General features: G+C 49.8%; 1 protein-coding gene across 1 annotated transcript in view; it reads right to left on the bottom strand.

Annotated features, from left to right (window-relative positions):
- Positions 1–21,498, bottom strand: part of Rph3a (rabphilin 3A) — a 212,053-nt gene that overhangs the window by 158,801 nt on the left and 31,754 nt on the right. Inside the window, exon 3 of the mRNA XM_010604502.3 lies at positions 20,956–21,127. The gene's annotated coding sequence lies outside the window, so the exon portion shown is untranslated. The remainder of the gene's footprint in view (positions 1–20,955; positions 21,128–21,498) is intronic.

Raw genomic sequence — 21,498 nt, forward strand, 5'->3', positions numbered from 1 at the left:
CTCTGCTCCCACCGCAATATATGGCACCACCACAGGCCCAAAGAGCAGGGCCAAGCAACATGGACTGGAAGTCCTAAACCCATGAGCACACCCTTCCCTCCTTTTACTCGTTTTTCTTAGCCATCGCGTCACAGCAATGGAAAGCTGACTAACACACACATCTTCCAGCTTGTTTACCGATAGAATCTGTTACAGGAATAGCAAAGGGGTAAAATGAAGGCCAGTGAGTCTATAGATAAGTGGGATGCTCCCCTGTGATTCTGGTACTTCTCACACTTTTGGAAGAAAGCTGAAAGATTCTAAAGGAGAATATTCTCCCCTTACCTTTCAGAAAGCTGTGACCTCCTCTTTGACACAGCTGGAGCTCCAAGCTTCTCCATAGTTCAATATCTGCAGTACACAATCCGATCCCCAACAAGCCTGACCTCTGAGCTTTCGGTTTTATTGCCTCACTCTCTTTCACAGGTCTGTTGTAAAGATGTTTATTTCCAGCAACACAAGTGATTGATTCTCTCCCCCCCGGGGCACGGCTCAGTGCTGACCAGAGATGGGCCTGCCTTCCTGTTGCGCCCGCATTCAAGGACCATTTGTTTTCCATGTCTTCTGCGTGATTTCGAATCACAGTAAAATGCTGAAAATTGTCTGACCCAAAATACTGCAGATTTCTAGCTTACAGCTGAAAATCGTCTCATATCCAGTGTCCCTGTGACAGGCCCCGACTGCAGCTCAGGGTTTACAAGTTGGCAGGATGGGTGGGTGGAGTTGTCCCCTAGCTGTGCCTTATTTAGCTTTTAGTATACCTGACCTGCAAAGTACTTTAAATTAGAATTATTAAAGTTGATAAATCAGGAGATTTTCCTCCAAAATTCAGATTCCTGGCTTCTCTTGAGACTTTGGAAGCTGAGGTGGCCTTGGCCCAGGAAGTCATCTGAGGACCCTGGCTGGCAGTGGAACCACAGGGCGTGGCTGTCCCGCGTACCACAGTCCCCAGCGCTCTGTCTCCTCCCAGCCCTGTGGCCAAGTTTCAACTGCCATTTATCTTCTCACACATGGGTCACCCTGGGTCACCCTTCTCATTTAGGCCACTGTCACACCTCTGTGGGCACCCGAATCGGCAGCTTCTCATCTCATGAGTGAAGTAGGGCAAATCCAGAGATACTGTGTCATTTCCTCGTACAGAACTCTGTATCGGATTCCAATTTCGTGAGAAGAAAGTAGCGTGGAGGAGGTGGCAAAGAACCAGACGAGGCACAAAATGGCCTACATTTTAGCTTTGTGAGACCTGTGACGAGCTGGGGCACCCTGAATAAGACACGCCCCCCAGACTCAGTTTCTCCACTTGTCAATTCTCATTAACTCATGCCTTGAGCATTTCCCCCATGCAAAACACTGTTCTAGGAAGGGAGGGAAACGCGGGGGTTGCACACAGGGGCTTTGCTGACATGAACCCGTGGCTGAAAAGCCTCTGGCACACCTCCTAACCAGTTAGGGCGTCTTTCCTCTCCACTTGGACTTCAGGAAGCTTGCGACTATTTGACAATCGACGGAAGTGAAGCCCTGTGTCCTCCAGGGCCAGGTCACAAACGGGCACAGTGTTCCCCTTGCCCACCGGAGGAAGCCCCAGTCACGTGGAAACGCCACTGGCAGGTCCTCTGATCCAGGGCTGGGCACAGACTGTGGTTCTCCAGCCCTGACAACAAACCTGTGAGCGAAACCTCCCACCACCTCCCACCCCATGGCATTCAAGTCCCCCAGCCAAGCCACACACATCGCAGAGCACAGACCTGCGCTCCCTTCCATGCCATCTCCATCCCTGACCCCTGGGATCCAAGAGCGCAGCGAAGAGGTCCTCCAGACAGGGGCTTCAGTTCAGCGTGGCTTCCTGTACAGCACCAGGTAACCCAGATGGGAACTCACAGTTACCTTGGCTAGGTCTTTAGGGGGCACTCACCGAGTTCTAGACACGCTGGCGAGGTTTTCCAAAGCAGCTATGACCCCGTACAACTCTCACCATGACCCTAGCGCACAACTCCCGTCATCTTTCCCATTCTGTGGGTGATCACACTGAAGCCAAAAGGCCAAGAAACTCGCCGAAGATCACAGAACTTGGGGTAACCAGAGCAGATACTGTACCCGGGCACTGCGATTCTGTCGCCTACTGGCTTAGTCCCCTCTGTGTCCTGCCCATGGATTGCCATAAACAGCATACAAGCTGACTTGTGTCACTGATGATCCGGTGGCCCGGACCTACATAGCCAAATCCAGACATGAAGGATTTTTGGAATACCATTTTGCATCTTAAAAATCCTTGTGAACTTAAATGTTTTGTGTCTTACAATGCAATTGATCGCCATCCAATAAAACCCAGGTGCCAGGAAAACGTTCCCCGTGGAGCCCAGGGTTCTAATAGGACCTGGCCTAGTGCCGGGCTCCTCCACAAGGGTGTGAACCGCAGTGCGAATAACAGCAGCCCAAGCTGTGCTGCTCACTCAGGCACCAGCGGGGACAGAGTGCGAGGTACAAGTGTAGGCAGCGGAGCCCGTGCTCATAAAACCATCGGGCTTCAATCACGGCCCCCACCCTCCTGGGCTCGTCCAATCCCAACCAGCCCCGAGGCCCCACCCTCTCCATACCACACAGCTGGGATGAAACAAACCCCAGTATGCGCACCCAGTGAAACTGTTCAGTGCCGGAGGGCAGCTCAGGGAAAAGCCCTTTCCTAGAGTGCAACAGGCTCTGGCTTCCATCCCCAGCGCTGCAGAGGATTCAGGCCACAGCACCGCTTCTTTTTGTTAGTGTTCACAGTAGGGAATGTCATGGGGCCTAACAGGTGTGGATTTGCCAGCCTCGTTATACAGAGACAGACAGACAACGATGACGATGACGATGACAACAACTCAACAAGAAGACATAATTTCTCTGGAAAATGGATAACCGTGGAAAGTAGTAATCCCCGAGGTTCACATCTGCGATACAGAGTCGAACCCCTTCAGACCCTCCTCTGAGGTTTCCCTAAGTCAATGGTTCTAACCTCTTTGAGATCACAGCCTCTCCAGTGCAAACTTAGACTTTGTCCCCAAAAGAATATATACTTACAGCCAGGTGTGGTGACGCACGCCTGTAATCCCAACACTCGGGAGGCTGAGGCAGGAAGATTGCCATGAGTTCGAGGGCAGCCTGGGCTACATAATGAGTTCAAAGCCAGGCTGAACTACATAGCGAGACTGTCTCAAGAAATGTTTTTATAATAATATATATTACATGTTTATATTATATATTAAAATACATATATGTATACACACATACTGTTCTACACAGTACTTTGACACAATTCTGGGTATTTGGAGATACTATTCCTCTAAAATGGCACTTAGATCTCAGTTTCCCCAGGCTTCAACCAGAAGTGCCTGCCCTGGATTCCACACAGGACCTGACATCCTTTCAGCCACACAGTGGAGTTGCAACATTTTTCAAGTAAATGCTTTGAGGGTGGAACTATGCATTTATATTCTGATAAATATTTTGCTTCAAGGTGACCATAAGAAACAGAGTGAGGCTTTTTGTTTTGTTTTGTTTTGTTTTTTGAGACAGGGTCTCCCTTTGTAGTTGAGACTGACCTGGAATTCACTATGTAGCCCAGGCTGGTCTTGAACTCACAGCGATCCTCCTGCCTCAGCCTCCAAGTGCTGGGATCACAGGCGTGCGCCACCACTCCTGGCTGCTGAGTGAGACTCTGGCGGTGCTCATGCTGTCAATCACCCCATACAGAAGTTGGATGGACAAGGGAATGAGGAGGCCTCGAACTAGGGAAGGAGGAACTCGGGCTAAGGGACACTGGCTCAGCCACCAATGCATGGAGCCGGATGGGCCTCTGGGAACCCTAGGAGGCAAGGAGGTTGGGCTGGGAGCAAAGGGCAGCCTCACTCATTTGCGTCAGAAGAAGTGGCATCCCCGCGATGACAGCAAGAACAGGGAACGACAGGAGGCGGTGTCACCACGACCTCTGGTTTCCGCTGCCCGCAGCACAGACCCCGGCCGGGGACCGGCACCGCGATTCTCTGCTTCCTGGTCTGTGCCCCTGGGAGGACTGAGCACCGAGCCCGCACCCAGAATTCTTTGTGGCAAGGCTGTGACATCCTGCATGTGAGTTTCTTCCCTGCACCCAGGCTGTTCTGCAGAACAGGGGCAAACAGCTGGCCACAGCCAGACTCACAGATTTTGCCAGGGAATGAGTCCAACAGGAAGGAATGAAGGTGTTCTGTCTGGTAGAAAATCCTCGTGCGTTGGTTTTTTGTTGCTGTTCTTGTTGCTGATGCCCGAGCTTATTTTGTTATCTGTATTAAACACAGAGTGAACAGATATCCTACACATCCACGGCTGATCGATTTCAGATACCCCTTACTCTCGCCCTCAAGCTCTGGGCATTCTGGGTTCTGGGTTCTGGATTTAGAAAACATCCAAGTACAGACTCTGTCACCTGGAGAGGAGGGCTCAGCGCAGGGCCTGTGGAATTAGGGTACTAAGTGTCGTCAAGCATGGCCCTGGGCTCTGTGTCCTGGAAGAATCATACACACACACACACACACACACACCCCAAGCCAGGTCCCTGAGAGGGAGGTTATTGTCATTTCCTTTTACAGAAGAGGAAACTGAGGCTCAGGGGTCAGGCAGACTGGCAAGGTCATGGGGAGAACATGGTAGGTTGTGCCCTGTGCGGGTCTGAGACGCTCAAGCCCTGCTCTCGAAGCCCTCGGTGCTGCTTTTGGCTTTGTTTTCTCTGTTATCCTTGACAGGAGCTGATGCCCAGGCCTCCCGCATACCAAGCAAGGCCTGTCCCACAGAGGTGTGGACGGGGCAGCCTCACAAGCCAGCAGGCCCTTTCCAGGCAGAATTCTCCTTTGTCCAGGCACTCGCCTCCTAGGCTCTTCAGCAGAGTGGACACTTGGTTTTGGTTTTGGTTTTTTGCTTTGGTTTGGTTTCATTTGGATTTTTACAGTACTGGGGATTGAACCTACGACCTTCACCCTGAGCTACGACCCCAGCCCTTTTGGGTTTTTATTTCGGGATAGGGTCTCAGTATGCTAAGTTGCCCAGGCTGGCCTCCAACCTGTGCTCCACCTGCCTCAGCCTCCCAGAGTGCTGGGATCACGGGCTTGCACCAGCGTGCCTGGCTGAAACCATGTTTGTATGAACCTAGGAAGAGATTCTACCAAAGCAAGCCAGATCTCACTGCAGTGGGCAGCATGTGCTAAACTAGAGAACCCTTGTAAGAAGAACCCCGGGAATCCAAGCCTGTCGGAGCGTGTCCAGTCTACGCAGGGAAAGCCTGTAACCTTCCTCATCCCTCCTCTCCCCACCACGGTGACACTGCACTTCCTGCCACCTCTTTCTGTCCCCCTCACCCTCCAAGAACAGCCCACAGCAACACTAGGACGCATCCCTGCCCCGCGCCCTGAGCTGGCTGCTGTTAGCACAGCTGGGAGAGTGCTGTGAGAGGAGCCAGGCCATTAGTACACCTGAATAATTCACCACTCCCCGAAATGAGGCCTGCGTCTCCAGCCTCTCTCCAAAGAGCTCCTGACAGGAGGTGGGGGCGGGGGAGCAGCGTTAGAAAAAAAGGCTTGGGCCCAGCCTCGTTGGCATCTGAAGGCATTATCGGGGCCAGAATCCAATTTTGAAATCAAATAAAGTCACACCGAAATTGCAGTTTAATTTGTGAGTTTAGCCCTGCTAGGGAAAGCAGCAAGAAAGAGAATGGGAAAAAGCTCAAGGTGGCTCTGATGAGAAGCCTCGGTCAGGAGCCCGGGTGTGGCAGCAATCAGGGAAAACCAGGGACAGACCCAGCCCAGGCGGAGTGGAAAGGCAAGTGGGGACAGCGTGAGTTTGACACATTCTTGTTTGGTTGACATCTGGGCCACCCTTGGGCACCTCTGTCTGTGGAGCCCTGCGCTGGTCAGTGCCTGGGGTACCAGACTCCTGGCTGACCACAGCAGGGTGGCTCAGCCACGGGGCGGCCCTGGAGCTGAGGGGAACTATTTCTCCATCCCTCTGGCCACTGCATCTCCTCTGCCTTCATCTGCTTTATGATGCTATACCTAAATACCAGAGTCTAGGCACTTTATCAAGAAAATAGGTTTAATATCATGTAAAGGTACAAGATCCCAATGATAAATGTAACTGTACTGTTTGCTTTAAATGTACCAATAAACTTAATGGGGAATAAAAAAAGAAAGAAAATAGGTTTATTTGGCTCATGATCCCAATGGCGTGGGGCCGGCCTCTGGTGAGGGTCCCCAGGCTGCATTGGCACGTGATGGAGAAGTGGGAAGGGAGCCAGTGACACCCAAAGGGGCCGAGCACAGGGGTGGCTTTGCTTTTGTAACAACCCATTCTCAGGGGACGGAGAGGAGGAGAGGAAGGAGACAAAAAAGAATTAAGATGCATTAAGTACATGTACCAACTGCCCACGATGAATGTGATCATATTTCCCATACTGTCCTGACAGTCCTGACTGATAAAACCACCAGCACTGGCTCGTGCAGCCCAGGAAATAGAAAGAAAGCTGTCAGGAATATAATTTTTCACAGCTCACAACACACACCGGGTACCAACAGGTTAACCCTTCGGACACCTGCAGAGCTGGAAATCAAGGCCTGTGCGGAGGGGGAAACCTTCCCGACCAAAAGCTTGCCCTTTTTGGATTAAAAGAGCAAAAAATTTAAAAATGGGCTTTTGAATCAAACCAACCTGGGTTTATATACAGCTCTGCCTTGTGATGGCTGAAGGACTCTGGGTCATTTAGGCTTCCTGTAGCTCAGTCTTTTCACCGTCAGGCTGGGGAGAATAATATCTGTATTTTATACGGTTATTCTAATACAGGCAACATCATTTCTGGCACGGAGGTAACTCTCCCATTACCGCCAGCTCCCTCAATCTGAAAACCAGTTCACAGTTACCGCAAGCGAATCTGGGCCCAGCGTTTGCTTTAATACTTTCAGACTTTTGTGAACCTGTCAAGAAATGTGGAAAAGGGCCGGGGATTTAGCTCAGTGGTTCTGCTGCCTGCCTCGCAAGTGTAAGGACCCGAGTTTGATCCCTGGTACAAAAAAAAAAAAAGAAAGAAAGAAACGTGGAGAGGTGCTCACTGCCCTCTGTGGGGGGACGATAGTGTCTCTAAAGAAAAGTCTAAGGATAAATCATTAGAAAAATAAGTTACATCCTTGAGCAGAAAAATAGAAAGTTCTGGTACCAACTAATAAAACTTCTGATACACAAAGCTGCCCCACATGGATTTTAGCTTTGGCATAGATGAAAGAAAGAGACATTTCTTCAAATACCATCCCTGGAGCTGGAGAGAGCTTGCTACTATTTTACAGGTTTGCAAGCTGCCCTGCCGAACCTGACTGCTCAGGATTCTTTAGTCTGCAGCTACCGTGACAGGGCTGAAAAGCCAGGCCTCGCTTCCTCTTGTGATGTTTAAAATAAACCAAGGAAGTAAAAGGCCCTGAGCTGGAATGTGGATTGGTCATTTTTTTATTTTTTTGCCCAACTAAACCCCGGCTTATAACTTTCAATTGCCCATCAGATAAAGGATTAGCCTGCTGCTTTTGTGATTCTTTGGCATAGATTTAATAAAAACTCAATATCTGATCTTTGGGCTCAAAGGCTGAAAACTCTCAGCCTGAGATCTTGGTGGATTCCTGGGACAGGGTCGGAGGAGATGACAAAGCTCCACCTCCTTGACCTCAGATGCTCGTGGGGAGGGAGCCAGGAGGCCTGGTGTAACTCCAGAGCCTCCCGGGGCTGTGCAGGCTCTGTTAAGTTTTTTAAAAAAAAAAAGTCACAGCTGGTGGAGCCCAAAACAACCACCATTCATAGCAGCTCAAAGCCAAAAAAAAAGACATGGCCAGCCGCTGAGGTGTGGACGGAGTTCGGCCCCCAAAGGTCCACATCCTGAAAGCTCTGCCCCAGTGTGGCAGTGCTGAGAGGGGACAGGACCTTCACCAAGTGGTGCCAAGTGGAAGGCGGTTAGAGCACTGGGAAGGGATTAATGTAGTTCTTGTGGGACCCATCAGTTCCCACAAGAGCAAGTGGTTATAAAGAGAGCAAGCATAGCTCCTGAATCTCTCTGGCTTCCTGCTTTACCATGTGACTGCTCTCCCTCTGCCACACACCCCTGCCACGATGTCACTGCCGTGATGTGATGGAGACAAGAGGTTCCACACTGGAGGCTAAAGAGAGGACTTTCAGCCTCCAAAACTATAAGCTAAGTAAGTTACCCTGCCTCAGGCACTTTGTTACAGCAACAGAAAACAGTCAGCTACATTAGCATTATCAGGCACCTATATTCACCATGCAGTGCCCACATGAACAAAATGGACTAAATGTCAGAGAGACGCGTCCTGCCGTGTGGTGGTGATGCTCAAAGCTAGGAGGCCAGGGCCCAGATCTCAGCCGCTCATTCTTTTTCCCTGCTGCTCATTAGCAAACCTCTTGCCTCTTGCACGTCTCAGCCTTGGTCTTCTGAGCCACTATGTGGCAATAACACTCGTTGCAACAATAAACAAAGTGTGTGGGTCAAGAGAGAGAATGGAGAGAGACGCGCTCACGGTCATAACCCTCCCCGCGAGACAGGAGCCGGAGCCAGGAAGTGGTGAATGTGCTCCTGCTGGAACACTGGGGACATGGTCCAAAGGAAGCCTGGTATCGACTCCCTCCCCAGTGGGCCCAGGCTCCATCCACTCTGCCTGCCCCAGTGCCCAGGCAGCTGGGGACCCCGGGCAGCCACAGAATGTGTGGCTGAGCTAGGACACCCGGGACTGCACGGTTCCATCCCGAAAACAAGGACGGTCCTGGTCGCCCCAGCCACCCAAGTCCATGTGAGAACCGCTGGCTCTGTGGCACTTGTGCGTGTCCAGCCTCCAGATCCACAGCTGCCAGGTTCACTCTTGCCAGAACTTCCAGCCCACCTGCTCACCCCACTGACTTGACGCCCAGGCCTGCAAATGCACAGAGGTTTCTCCATCCTACTGGGGAACCTGGATACAAAGCTCCATCTGACTGGCTCTTGTCCTCCCAGGAGGGAGGCTTCCCCGCAATCTGCGATCTGTAAGATGCCCTAACCTCTATGCTACAGATCTGATCTTCAGTTCACTGGCTGATAATTCCTTATAAAACTCCAGTCTGACTGGAGGAAATGCAAAAGGGAACATAAACCTTGTCCAGTCTTCCTTTATTCTTTTAGTAACGGATTCCTCGAGCTTTAACTGAGCATGAAGCCATCCAAACTAAACACCCTCCCTTGCAGCTATCTGTGCCCGTAAGAAGAGAATATGGCTAACGAGATGTGAACAGAAGTGACGTGTGCAATGTCTGGATAGCTGTTTTAAAAAGAAGTATGCCTCCAATTCCCCTTTCCTCCCACTGACTGGAATGCAGATGTAATGGTAGGAACTGGAGCAGCCATTTTAGACCAGAAGGGGAAGATGGCAGAGCAGCCACATAGAAGGTGCCTGGGTCTCTAATGATTTGGAAATCACCACACCAATCCTGGATCGCTTTCACAGACTTCTACTGAGGAATGGATGTGCACTTGTCTCAGTTTAGGTCTCCACTATAGCAGCCAAATCTGTATTCTACATAAATATAAAGATGGGAGCAGGAGTGGGCCCTGCTTCCACGTCAACTTCTCAAAGTCAGGCACAACCACTTGGACCCTTTTGGTCTGACTGTGAGAGTCGACGATTCGTGTCAGGTAGCACATAGTCGGGATGCACCTTATTGCCGAGAATGCTGACCACTGAACTGGGCACCTGCCCTTGCGGTTGATCAATTACATGCACAGTCCCAGTTGACACAGAGGACCCTGCAGACCCCAAGATGTGGGTCTGCTGCCCACCCCTCACTTCCAGGCTGCGCTGGTGACCGCTGCAAATGTGCCAGGGGGCTGGCTCCCAGCACACGGGTGCAGAAGCCCATGCCTCTGTTCTTCCCCGGGCACTGTGCCCCTGAGGGTTGGAACCAGGGGAAGCAGATGGAGCTAGCCCAGCCGAGACCATCCTCGGTCACCTGGCCCCCAGCAAGTGGGACAGAGGAGACCCAGCCAAGATCAGCGGAGCCGGCCTGGACCAGAACCAGCCAGCTGCATGCAGCGACCAGTGCCAGCTCACAAGGGCCACGAGCGGAATAAACGGTTCTTGGCTTACAGTGCTAAATGTCACAGTAGTTTGCAGCACAGTAATGGTTAGTGGGTACACACACACACACACACACACACACACGTGCGCACACAAGATAGAGCAAGAGAGGGGACTCACACACACAGCCTCTTATTCTGCATGTTCTTCAAGGGCTCAGAAGCAAAGAGCTAAAGGCTTCTGGTTCCCTGCAGGTGGACAAGTATGCAGAGAGCGCCTCTTGAGAAGGCCCTTGTCATCATCTAACATTTCAAGTGGGTACATCCTTTAATCCAGCAAAACCATTTCTAGAAATAGATCCTACAGAAATACGTGTGCACATCCTGAAAGACATATATGCAAAATGAACAGTACAGCACTGTTTATAATAACAGACACTGGAAACAGCCCAAATATCTATCAATTGCAGATTGACTAAATAAATCATGCTCTTGCCCTGCAGTGGAATACTACACAGTCATGAAAAGAACTTACGTACTGACACTGAAAAGTGTGTGAGATATATTTGAGAAGAAAACAAGCAGCAGAACAATATAGACAGCACCAGGGAGGTCACTCCATGGTCCATAACTTGCCTAGCATGAATAAGGCTCTGCGTTCTGCACTCAGAACAAAAACAAACAAAAAAACCTAGAAAAACAAATCTCACTTAAATAACAAATGTTGAGCACATTTGCACAGCCTAGAAAAATATGTCCGTAGAAACATTTTAAAAATCTGAACGCAGACCAAACTCTTAACAGTGCTTCATGCAGTTTGTAGGAATAAGAAATTTCTTATACTTTTTACTCTGCTTCTTTGCATTCCTGTTTTACGTATAGAAACAGCTATTATCATCATACAAAAATAATCACAGGGAAGGTGTTTAAGTATGAACGGCCCCAACGGATGGAGGCGGTGCATCTGTCAGGCTTTAGGGATGACATTCTCCGAACGCGAACTAGCTTTGTCTTAACTGTTATTTTCGGGGTCACTGCTAGTCCAGAGGGGTTTCTGGGCAAACTTTAAAAAGGAGCCCTTCCTCCCTCTCCGCCCCATGTGGTAAGAAGAGTATGGGCTGGGTTTCAACCCATTCATCTCTACCCTTGAACAGTGAGCAGCCTGCACAACTGTACTCCGCAACTCTGGCTCTCGTTGGTATACTGCTGTCTTCACTGGATTGAGACGGAATCAGGGATTTGAAATAGGGAACAAAGGAGAAGGAGTCTGATTCATTTGTTATCATTCATGAGGCTATGTCTGAGTATAAATCCACATTAGTACTCTGCTCTGAACCCACAAAAACAAAAGCCACATGGAGTGCAGAGGGTGCAGACCCAGGGCCGCTCGGAAAGCACTCCCTGCTAATGCTCTCTGCCCAAGTGCGACCGCTTCAACAGAGAAGCAGTGGGAAGCCCCACGTACACAGAAGTTAAACTGAGGGGTTTCTGACTTTTCCAGAACCATCTCTGGTCATGCCAGGGGCTCGCTGTCCACCTGTGAGAGAGGGGTGATCCCAGAGATGGCTCCCACATTCTCCTACCAACATGTTTTGGGGGCACCTGCGAGCCTGGCTCCGTGCCGGGCGCAGGTGAAGAAAGGAAGGCAAGACATGCAAGGCCGGCGCCCTCACGGCTCTTCCTGGGGGTGGCCCCACAGAGATTATACCATGGTGTGGGGCCGTGACCACCGGGGGGACAGGGAAGACTTCCAGAGGCAGGGACGTCAGATCCGGGTCTGGAGGCTGTGCTGGTCCTAACCAGCCAAGGGGAGGAGGGGAGGACTTGCCCTCCGTTTGCCGAACAGCTTTTTTCACTCCTGCTCACTCATCCAACAGGGAGCAAGAGGCCTGGTGCCCGGGAGGGTAAGGTCTCAGCTCAGAAACACTAACAGTGCAGCCCGCATTTCTGCACTGTCCCCAGACATCCTGCCATTCACATCTTCTTAACCAGTCCCTTCCTAGACACCTCCTCCTGACCTCACCCCGCTTTGATTTAACATCTTTCCTGCTGAGCCTGACTTCTGAACTTTCCGCCTGAGCACCATGGTGAAGGGCAGCACCCTTTAAGAGATGGCCACTTAGGGCTGGGGATTTAGCTCAGTGTTTCCACCGCCCGCCTCGCAAGCTCAAGGTCCCGAGTGTGATTCCCCAGCACCAAAAAAAAGAGAGAGAGAGAGAGATTTCTACTTGGAGAAGAGAGGGTCCAGGGTGGGAAGGGAATCAAAGGCTGCCTTTTGACATATTACTCAAGCTTCCTATTCAAGAGAAAGTGTGGGTATTCCAATTCCTAGGTATAAACATAATTCCTAGGTATAAATGTAATTCCTAGTTATAAACAGCAAGGTAGAGGTTGGGGCCAGAGATGTGTATCTAGCAGTTGTCAACACATTCAGAGTATTTAAAACCTTATTTGAATGAGATTACCCAGAAAGGAAGAGAGATAAAGAAGAAATGAGCTGTGCAAAGGCCCTGGGGTACAAGTGAGTGAGGCACTCTGCATTTTGAGAACTTGGAAGAAGTCCCTGTAGCTGGAGCAGAGAGGCAGGAAGTAGTTTGGGATGAAGCTGCAAGGCCCGTGGTAAGGACCCAGGTCTTTATCCCAAGAGCCTGGAATGGCACTGTAAGGTTGGAGGTAGAAGCATCCGACCAGCACTTCTAAATGGTGGTGCCAGTGAAGGGATGAAAATGGGTTAAAGCTAAGGCCCCGCAGAGCAGAAATAAATTACAATGAAGACACACCCACCCGAAGACACTGTGACAATGATGCTAAAATCAGGACTCCAGGAATGTGGTCTACAGTTTCTCAGGACCTTTGCTTTCAGGCCAGAGAACTGCACTGGAGCATAAGGGTGTGGGAACTCCTCCTCCCCATCCAGAGCCTGCCGGGGCTCCAGGACTCTGCGCCCCCATGCTCTCTGACACAACGCTCTCTGCCATGCAAGCTACTGCTTTCTCACCCCATTTGCTTTGACCAGAAAGAATTACGCAGCTGAAAAAATAATTCTCCTGCCTCTTATTCTGCCAAGTCCCAAGTGAGAAGGGGAAGTGAAAGCAGCCCAGTTTTCACACCCTCAGCTGCCCAAGGGACTGGGGCAGTGAACAGGAGGGGCTTCGGGTGGGGCCCGCACCAGTGGTAGGTGCCAGGTCTGGGAGGCCCAAGCTGGTTCCGGAGGCAGGGAGAATTGATGGCAATTAAGGCTAAAGACAAGCCAGGAGAGAAAATTCAGAATGCACTCCCTCACCCATATAGTAACTAAAACAGGACTCTAAAAGGCAAAGCTTTCAGACAGCTCCCCACCTCCCCCCAAACCATTAAAATGCCCCTGGCACCACATAGCAGAGGAAAAAAAAGATATAAGCTATTAAGTTCTGCTTCTCTCTGAAACAGCAGCAGGGTAATTTCCCAGCAGTGACCTACATTGGGATTGTGGCCACAGCTGGGGCTGCAGAACCTGACTCTCTACTCGGGCACAGGCGGGCACAGGTCCTCCGAGAAAGCCGCACGCCTGCCCTGCGGATGGTGAGGAGCTGACCTGCTGCTCTGGAGCCTGATGCACTGGCCCAAAGTTCACCTGTGCGGTGAGTGACTCTGTGCTTTTCAGTAGCTGTGCCCCCTACAAAGACCACATGAGACTCGGGGAGGCTTTGCAGGAATAAAGTAGCTTTTAGGAAATCTGATGTTTCTGAAAGCTGAGTTCATAAAACCATTTAGGGTATCTATCATTCACATCCCAAGACCATGTTTCTTCTTTATCAACTGAATCCACCACTGGATTCCAAAATTGAAGTCTAATCTCTTAATGCGATTACATTTCTGTTTATAGTCCAAAATTCAGACAAGAGAGGTTAAGTTTGGGGAATAAAGGGTAAAAGCAATTGGAAGAAAGATCACGGTTGGCCCAAACCAACAAATGCAATTAAGTAAGTATGGCAAGTACTAAAACATACGGGTGCCTAGCCCTGTGCCAGGCATGCTCTGAGCCTTCTGTGTGTGCTGTTGGCATCACTGCCACACATTTTGCCTCTGACATCGAGACACTGACTATCCCTGTCGCACAAGGGAAGAGAAAGGCACACGGAGGTTAAGTGATCTGTCCACGTCTAGTAATAGAGCAGCCAGGATTCAAGCTCTGAATCCTATATGTCAGTGGAAAAATATGGCCTTTTTGATTTATGAAGTTCAAGGATCGGACAGGATTAGTTTCTAAGTCCCCTTTCACTGCTGACACTCCGTGTACAGATGACCTGTGTGTCTGGAACACAAACAGACATTTCCTTCTGGATCCCAAGTTGAAGGCCACCTTAGTTTGGACTAACCTCAAAACCTGAGCCTGGGAAGTGGGCTGGGGAAATGTATTTGGGAGGTGACCCTGGGGACAGCGCTGAGGCAGCAGGGGAGTGGGGCAGAAGGAAGAAAGGCCAGGAAAGATGTGTGCTGGTGACCTGGCACCTCTGTGGGCAGCCAGGGCTCAGCCGTGCTGGGCAGCCTCGAATGACCCACCCAGAATCCAGGGTCTTTACCCACTCATTGAGCGTTCCCCAAGAATGCCAGCTCCCCAGCCCTCCAGCCACAGCTTGAGTGACCTTTGTAGTGGGCGGGAGCCCTGACGCTGGAAAAGCAGAGCCACTGACCTGCCTGGATGCCTGGAAGCTGCGTGGGCCCGGGGAACTGTCCACCACCTCGGTGCTGAAACCACACCCGCAGAGTGGGCACGGCTCACACCACAAAACCGTCCCCTTCAGAGACCAGTGGGCAATCGACCCAAACCTACACTGTCATCCAAACCTGAAAGTTGCTTCCCAATTCCAGGTCTCAGTCCGCTCTGTCTTTTCCTTGGAATGAAAATGAGAACAGTTCTCTAAGAGTAAAACTTGCCAGGTGGCCAATCCAGCAGCACTAATCACCCGATTAACTCTTCCAGGCCTCTAGTGAACAGAATAAGGAGGGCTAAGTTTTCATCTATCACACCCAGACAGCACGTCCTCACATGGAGCGTGCACTCCCACCTACCTGGGTTACTACAACTATCCCTTAGTGGTCTCCCCACCCAGTGAGATAACCAGCCTCATCCTATAACAAAGGCCACTTTCAAGCAAGAAAATCTGATGAGATACTTCGTGCTTACATTCCTAAACTATATCCCTGTGGCCTTCAAGACAGAATCCAAGCTCCTCACCACAGTTTGTATAGGTCCTACCTTTTGGACTAACTCGTGCTTTTTCAGACCTCCAACCTAATTTTTTCTCAATCTCTCCTCATGTGCTGTACACTACGGCAGCATTTCCCTTACACCCCTCTACCTTTGCCATGCTGTTCTTTCTCTCTAGAATATGCTGGCTGCCCCGTGCACATCCTCCAAGACCCAGCTCAAGGATGATTCCCTTTGGGAATTGCTGGGTTGGGGGAACATGTGTCCCCACACTTCTCTCTCTGTCCTGCTTCCCGAGCGTGGGAGGGAAGACCTTTAACCCAGCCGCCCAGTTATCTAACATCTGCCATTATCATTAACAAAATGAATACATAGGAACAGACGTGTGACCCAAACTAAGCAATCGAAAGTCTCCTTTGGGACTCTGTTGTTAAGACTGGCAAGGACGGCCACCTCTTTCTCTGGGCTCTTGATACTGCAGACAAAACTATACAGAGTTTGGAACATATATCTCTCGTTACGTGGAAGAAACGATCCCACAGAAGATGGCAAGGAGGTTAGGATACTGGAAGTGTTCTAGTCTAGACTCTTGGTTCTGAGTAGAAGAAATTTAACTCAAACCTACTTAAGCAAATAGATAAACAAACCGAATTATGGGGAGTCAGTGGTATGTGTTTAACTCAGATCAGGCATAGCTGAATCCAGAAACGTAACCGATTTTTCCCTCCCTCTTCATCTCCCCCTCCTCCTTTTCCACTGCGTGGCCTCCCCTGCTTCTGCTTGCCAGAGCCTTACATGACAGCCATCTTCACGCCCACACTCTCCTCCTTCTAGCTGAGAAATCCAACAGGAAGAACGCTTCTCTGTTTCATCACCCATTTCCAGATCCCAGAGAAGTCTCTGATTGGCCCATCCTGGTCATGTGCTCACTGTACCTAAAGGCGCAGGAAGAATGGTCCCCATGACTGACAACCCCATGGTTGTCAGGGCCCTAGAGCAAGAGCTGAGCAGCTACAGCTCAGGGCTCACATCTGGCCTGCTGTCTGTTTCTGTAAACAACATTTGATTGGAACAGGGTCACCCTCAGTCATTTGCATTACAACGATTTGCATTACAATGGCAGGGTTCAGTAGTTGAGAGAGAAAGTGTGGCCTTCAAAGCCTACAATAATGGCTCTTGGTCCCTTTATGGAAAATATACATTGACCCCAGCCACAGGCAATGGGAGAGGAGTGAGCTCCCCGTCTGCTTAGAGCAAAAGCCAGCACCGCTTCTGATTGTGCAACCTTGGGGACAAGGCAACCTCACACTAGAGGTTCCTGGCCCAGCACTGTGTCCTTTGGGAGTGAGATGTAATTGGAGGCACAATTCTCCCAGAATGAGCCCAGTGGGGGACAAATCAGGGAGGCGCTCCACTCCCCTACCATAAACAAAGAGCTGACTCCAGAGTCACTCAATAGCAGTGAGCTCTTGATGAAGGGCAGACCGGAAAAAAAAATTAATAGAAACCCAGTGAAAGCAAAGCTGCCCCCTGGAACGAGGGCAGAGGAACAGAAGACTTTCGGCAGCTCATCCTCCCTTTTCTCCGCTGAGGTCCTGATGCAATTATGTCTCGGTCAGAAGAAAGTGCTTTTGCGTAGAGAGGAGAAAATGGTCCTTTTGCTCTGGTGCTGAAATTCCCCAGGGAGTTCAGGTACAGCTGCGGATGGCTGCAGCCCGGAACGCACTGGGTCCCCTGTTTGGGGCGGGTGGGGGAGGGGTGCTGTTCAGCAAAGCCGGAGAAACAAAATGTTTTCATCTTCATCAGCAGACGCGCTTCCAAAATAACCCTAATTGCTCGTAGAAGGTAGCATGCCTGCTTCTAACAGAACATTCTGAAGCCCAAGCAGAAAACAAAACCTGAGCCAGAGTGTGTCTGTCAAGAGCTCCTCGCTCTGTCGAGACTCCCCTCCTCCACCTGAAAACTGAGAGGATAACTCTTCCCCTTCTGTGGGTGTGGGACAAGCTGGGTCTGTAATGACTATTTATTTCTCCCCTTTGAATGAAACACTGTTTTCTGAAGGCCAAATAAGAATTCCAGAAGCAAGTGAGTGTGATGACTCATGCCTGTAACTCCAGCCCGCTGGGAGGCTGAGGCAGGAGGATCACAAGTTCAAGCCCACCCAGGCAATTTAGTGACTTAGCAAGACCCTGTCTCAAAATAAGAAAAGGGCTGGCAATGTACCTCAGTATGAAGGCTTTGGATTCAATCCCCAATACTACAAAAAAAAAAAGAAAGTCCCACATTTACCAACCACTTCCCCAGGCCAGGTGCCAAAATTATCCTCTCCTTTAGATGGGGAAACTGAGGCTTTCTGCTTCACCCGGTCAGGGGGGGTAGATCCAAGATTCGAACTGAGGTCTATCTGGCTTTACATCCCACGCTTTCACTTTACACTTGAGGGACCTGGGGCATCTAAAGGCTAGGTGAGGTGCCAGCAGTCTCATCCTGCTCCTGGCCCATTCTGTGCTCCAAAAGGCTTGGTCCAGCAGGAGCTTGAGGCTCAGGGACCCAAAAGGGCATCTGGGGGATGTAACTGGCATAGCATCACACTGCCTCTTACAGGAACCCTCTGAGGTTCTACTATTATACCCATTTTTCAGATGGGCAAACTGAGAGTGTGTGAGTCCAGCGGTAAGATAGTGAAGGGATAAATACAGGAGCCACTGCTTATTCTAAAGACGGATCCAAATACACCAGCAGGTTACCAGAGCTTGCCTGTTCTTCTAAACATCAGTCAGGCCTCATGGAAATCTATTCCTTTCCCTTTACATAAATTAGCATTAAAGCATTCAACAAGAGCCTATGCTAGAACTAGCCTGCCGCTGGGCTTTAAACTCTCCTCTAGGGCTTGCGACCTCATGGCGTGACTTAATCTTCCCTGGACCTGTTTCCCCACTGTAAAATAAGAAATTAAACAACAGTATTAGAGCTCTTCCTCTCTACTTCTCTGCCCCACCATTGTGTGGTACAGAGGGAACCACAGTCCACACCGCAGCACATGGGCAGTGGTCCAGGCTGGGTGAGGAGGGCATTGGTGTGGACAGCCAAGATGGCACATGGGTCACAAAAGGAAAGGCAGATAGTGACCAGGCTGGTCGTGCTGGATAAGTTAAAAGAAGGAGAGGTTTATCTTAGCTCACATTTCAGTCCATAGTCAGCTGCTCCAAGGCAGGACGGCATGGCAGAGGAGAGCGGCTCACAGCACAGAGGACAGGAAGCGGAGAGTAAGGGAGGAGCCGTGGGGACAGGCACCCTTCCAAGCCATGCCCCCAACGACCCCCTCTTCCGACCAGACCCCACCTCCTAGCAGCAAGATGACTGCAAGCCCCTCTGATCCAATCATTTCCCAAAAGCCCCATCTATGAGCACATGAGGCTTTGGGGGATCGCCAGACACAAACCACAGCACCCTCAAAGGGTGGGCACCCAATTACTGTAAGAACTTATATTTGTGGGAGCAAATAATGGTTAGACTGAGCCTGACTCACAAGAAGAACTCAGAACACCAGAGTCCCGCGGGATTGAATATCATGGGGAAACTTAGGCCAAGGAGAGGGTGGGGCTGACCCCAAGTTGCAGACCTGGTTAGCAGCTCTGTCTTTGGCTCTGTTTGTTTCTGCACTTCTGGGTCAAACCCAGGCCCTTGCACATATTAGGCAAGTGTTCTGCGACTGAGCTGCACCCACCGACGCCGGGCACTTTCACCACCTCCTGACTTCAGTCCAGTCCCACACCAAGAGTCATAAATTTCCACCACGGCATCAGATGGAGTTTTTTAAAAAAAAAAAAAAAAAAAAAAACGATCTAAAATAAAAATGTGCCTGGAGCACCAAATAGTAAATCTCATCACTCTCAGAAAGAATGGACATAAAACTGCCCAGCTCTAACAAGGAATAAATAAAATGGAATGTAGCAACATCCAGCCTACCCAGAGATGCGGCATACTCTACCCGGAAGGGCCGCACAAGTAAACAACGCTGGTTTTCAATCTCTGTAAGTGAGAAGCCAATTGGCAATTCCATATCTGAGAATGTCCCCCAAGGAAACCACCCTGAACAGAAGAGCAAGAGCATTCTGTGCCAGGCACGCTCCCATATGAGGAAAAACGGAAAAGAGCCAAGGTGTCCGTTACCCGGGAATGGTCAGCCGCTCTGCACCTCACAGAACATCATCCGGACGTAACGAATTGTGTTTCTGGTGCATTTATGGGAGGTACTGCGTCATCGGGTCAAGGTGAGAAACCCAAAGGATGCTGTACAGAACCGCATGCAGTGTATGTTGTGATCACAGCTGTGATGAATTAAAAACCGTGCCCATAAAAATGCCAGGGTGAACACAGAGTATTCGCACGATTATCTCCATCTGTCTCTTCTACTGTATTCTCCAAGTTACCCACAATGATCGACGTACTTTAGAAAACTAAATTGACTATTTAAACATATTTTAGAATATCAGGAGTGTAGTGAGTTTTTCCTCTTAAAAATCAGTCATATTTGGCAAAATGAATAATGACAATGACAATAATTCACATTTATTGAGAAATTATTGCCATTCTCCGGACTTGACTTTTTTTTTTTTGTACTGCGCATTCAACCCAGGGCTTCTGCACAGAGCTTCGTCTCCAGCTCCATTTTTATTTTTCATTTTGAGACAGGATCTTGCTAAGTCACCAAGTTGCCAAGGCTGGGCTCAAACCTGCCATCTCCTCCCTTTGTCTCCCAGAGCTCTGGGACTGCACGCGTGCACCATCAGATCCAGTTTCCACATTTGACTTTTATTAACTCAAACTACGGTTCACAGGCTGTCCCAGCTCTACCTCCTCCTGCTGTCCCTTGACCTCTTTGCTGCCTATCATTAGATGAAGCTCAGCCTCAAACACAAGTGAATGAATGGATAAATGGCGTAGCTGTCAACTAAATAAAGATCCAAGAGGCTGTAGCCAGAAATTTCATGTTTAACAACAAGCAAGGGTACAATTAATAGGAAATTACATCCATCGGCAAGAATTATTTGCAACTGAAAGGAACTCAAACCATTTTTCTATTTTAATACTCTTGGTACACTGATGAATAGTGGAGAAATGCCGAAACAGAGGAATGGGAATGGCAGTATAGTTTAAACACTGACGCTTAATAAACTGGTGCTTTTTTAGCCTCACATAAGATAACAGCATGTATCACCCAGTGTGGAGAGAATATAAGAGATCTAAATTGGAAGGCTTTCATGAAACTTGGCCCAGGCCTAGTTCCCCGTGTTGTAAGCCTTGGCCCACTGCGCCTACAGAAGCATCAGTCCACCAGGACTAGAGGTGAGTCCCGTCCATGATCACAGCACCAACACAGCAAGTGCCTTCCCGGCCACTTCTCCTCCCTTCTTGCCTTTTGCCAAATCTTGTTTGGTCCACAGATCCACCTACTTTTTCTAGTTCTCTTCGGCTATATAATGTATGATCCCAAAATTCAGTCACTTAAAATCACAATCATTTGTTTTGCTCACAGATCTGCACCTTGGGCAGAGCTCAGAGAAGAAGCTCATCCTCGCTCCGCACAATGCCATTAGGAGCAGCTTGGCCAGAGCTGAAGACTCACCTTCAAGACGGTGGACCCAGCTTCAAGATGGCAGACTCACATGCCAGGCCAGATGGTGCAGGCTGTCCACTTGGAGCTCAGCCGTGGCTGGAGGCTGGAACCCTTGGTCTCTCTCCACCTGGGACTCTCCAGAGGCTGGGCCTCCTCGCGGTAGATGCTGGCTTCCAAGACTCTGCGTCCCAAGAAAATCAGAGGGGAGCCATATTGAGCTTTCATGATTAAGTCCCAAGCTTGCCCCGAACCAGGGAGGGAAACACAAACACCAACACGCAGGGAAACAGGTTCAAAGCCACATTAGAGGAAGAGCGTGTGAGATGAAAGTGTACCTGGAAAATGCAGTGTGCCACAAGCTTTCAGGACAATTATCCTGATTATCCCTGATTACAGGGACAATTATCTTAACAAGTCCATCTTTCTGGTTCCCTGACTTTCAGACCAACTTGGATATGTGATGCTGCTGTACCCAGGGAGATCTGACAAGTCTGCTGGCATCTTTACTCTTCTGTGGCTGTTCATGACACTGCATCTGAAAATGACATCTAG

The sequence above is a fragment of the Fukomys damarensis genome, unplaced genomic scaffold (genome assembly GCF_012274545.1).
Source record: "Fukomys damarensis isolate Sample0158 unplaced genomic scaffold, DMR_v1.0_HiC HiC_scaffold_12, whole genome shotgun sequence".
Taxonomy (NCBI): domain Eukaryota; kingdom Metazoa; phylum Chordata; class Mammalia; order Rodentia; family Bathyergidae; genus Fukomys; species Fukomys damarensis.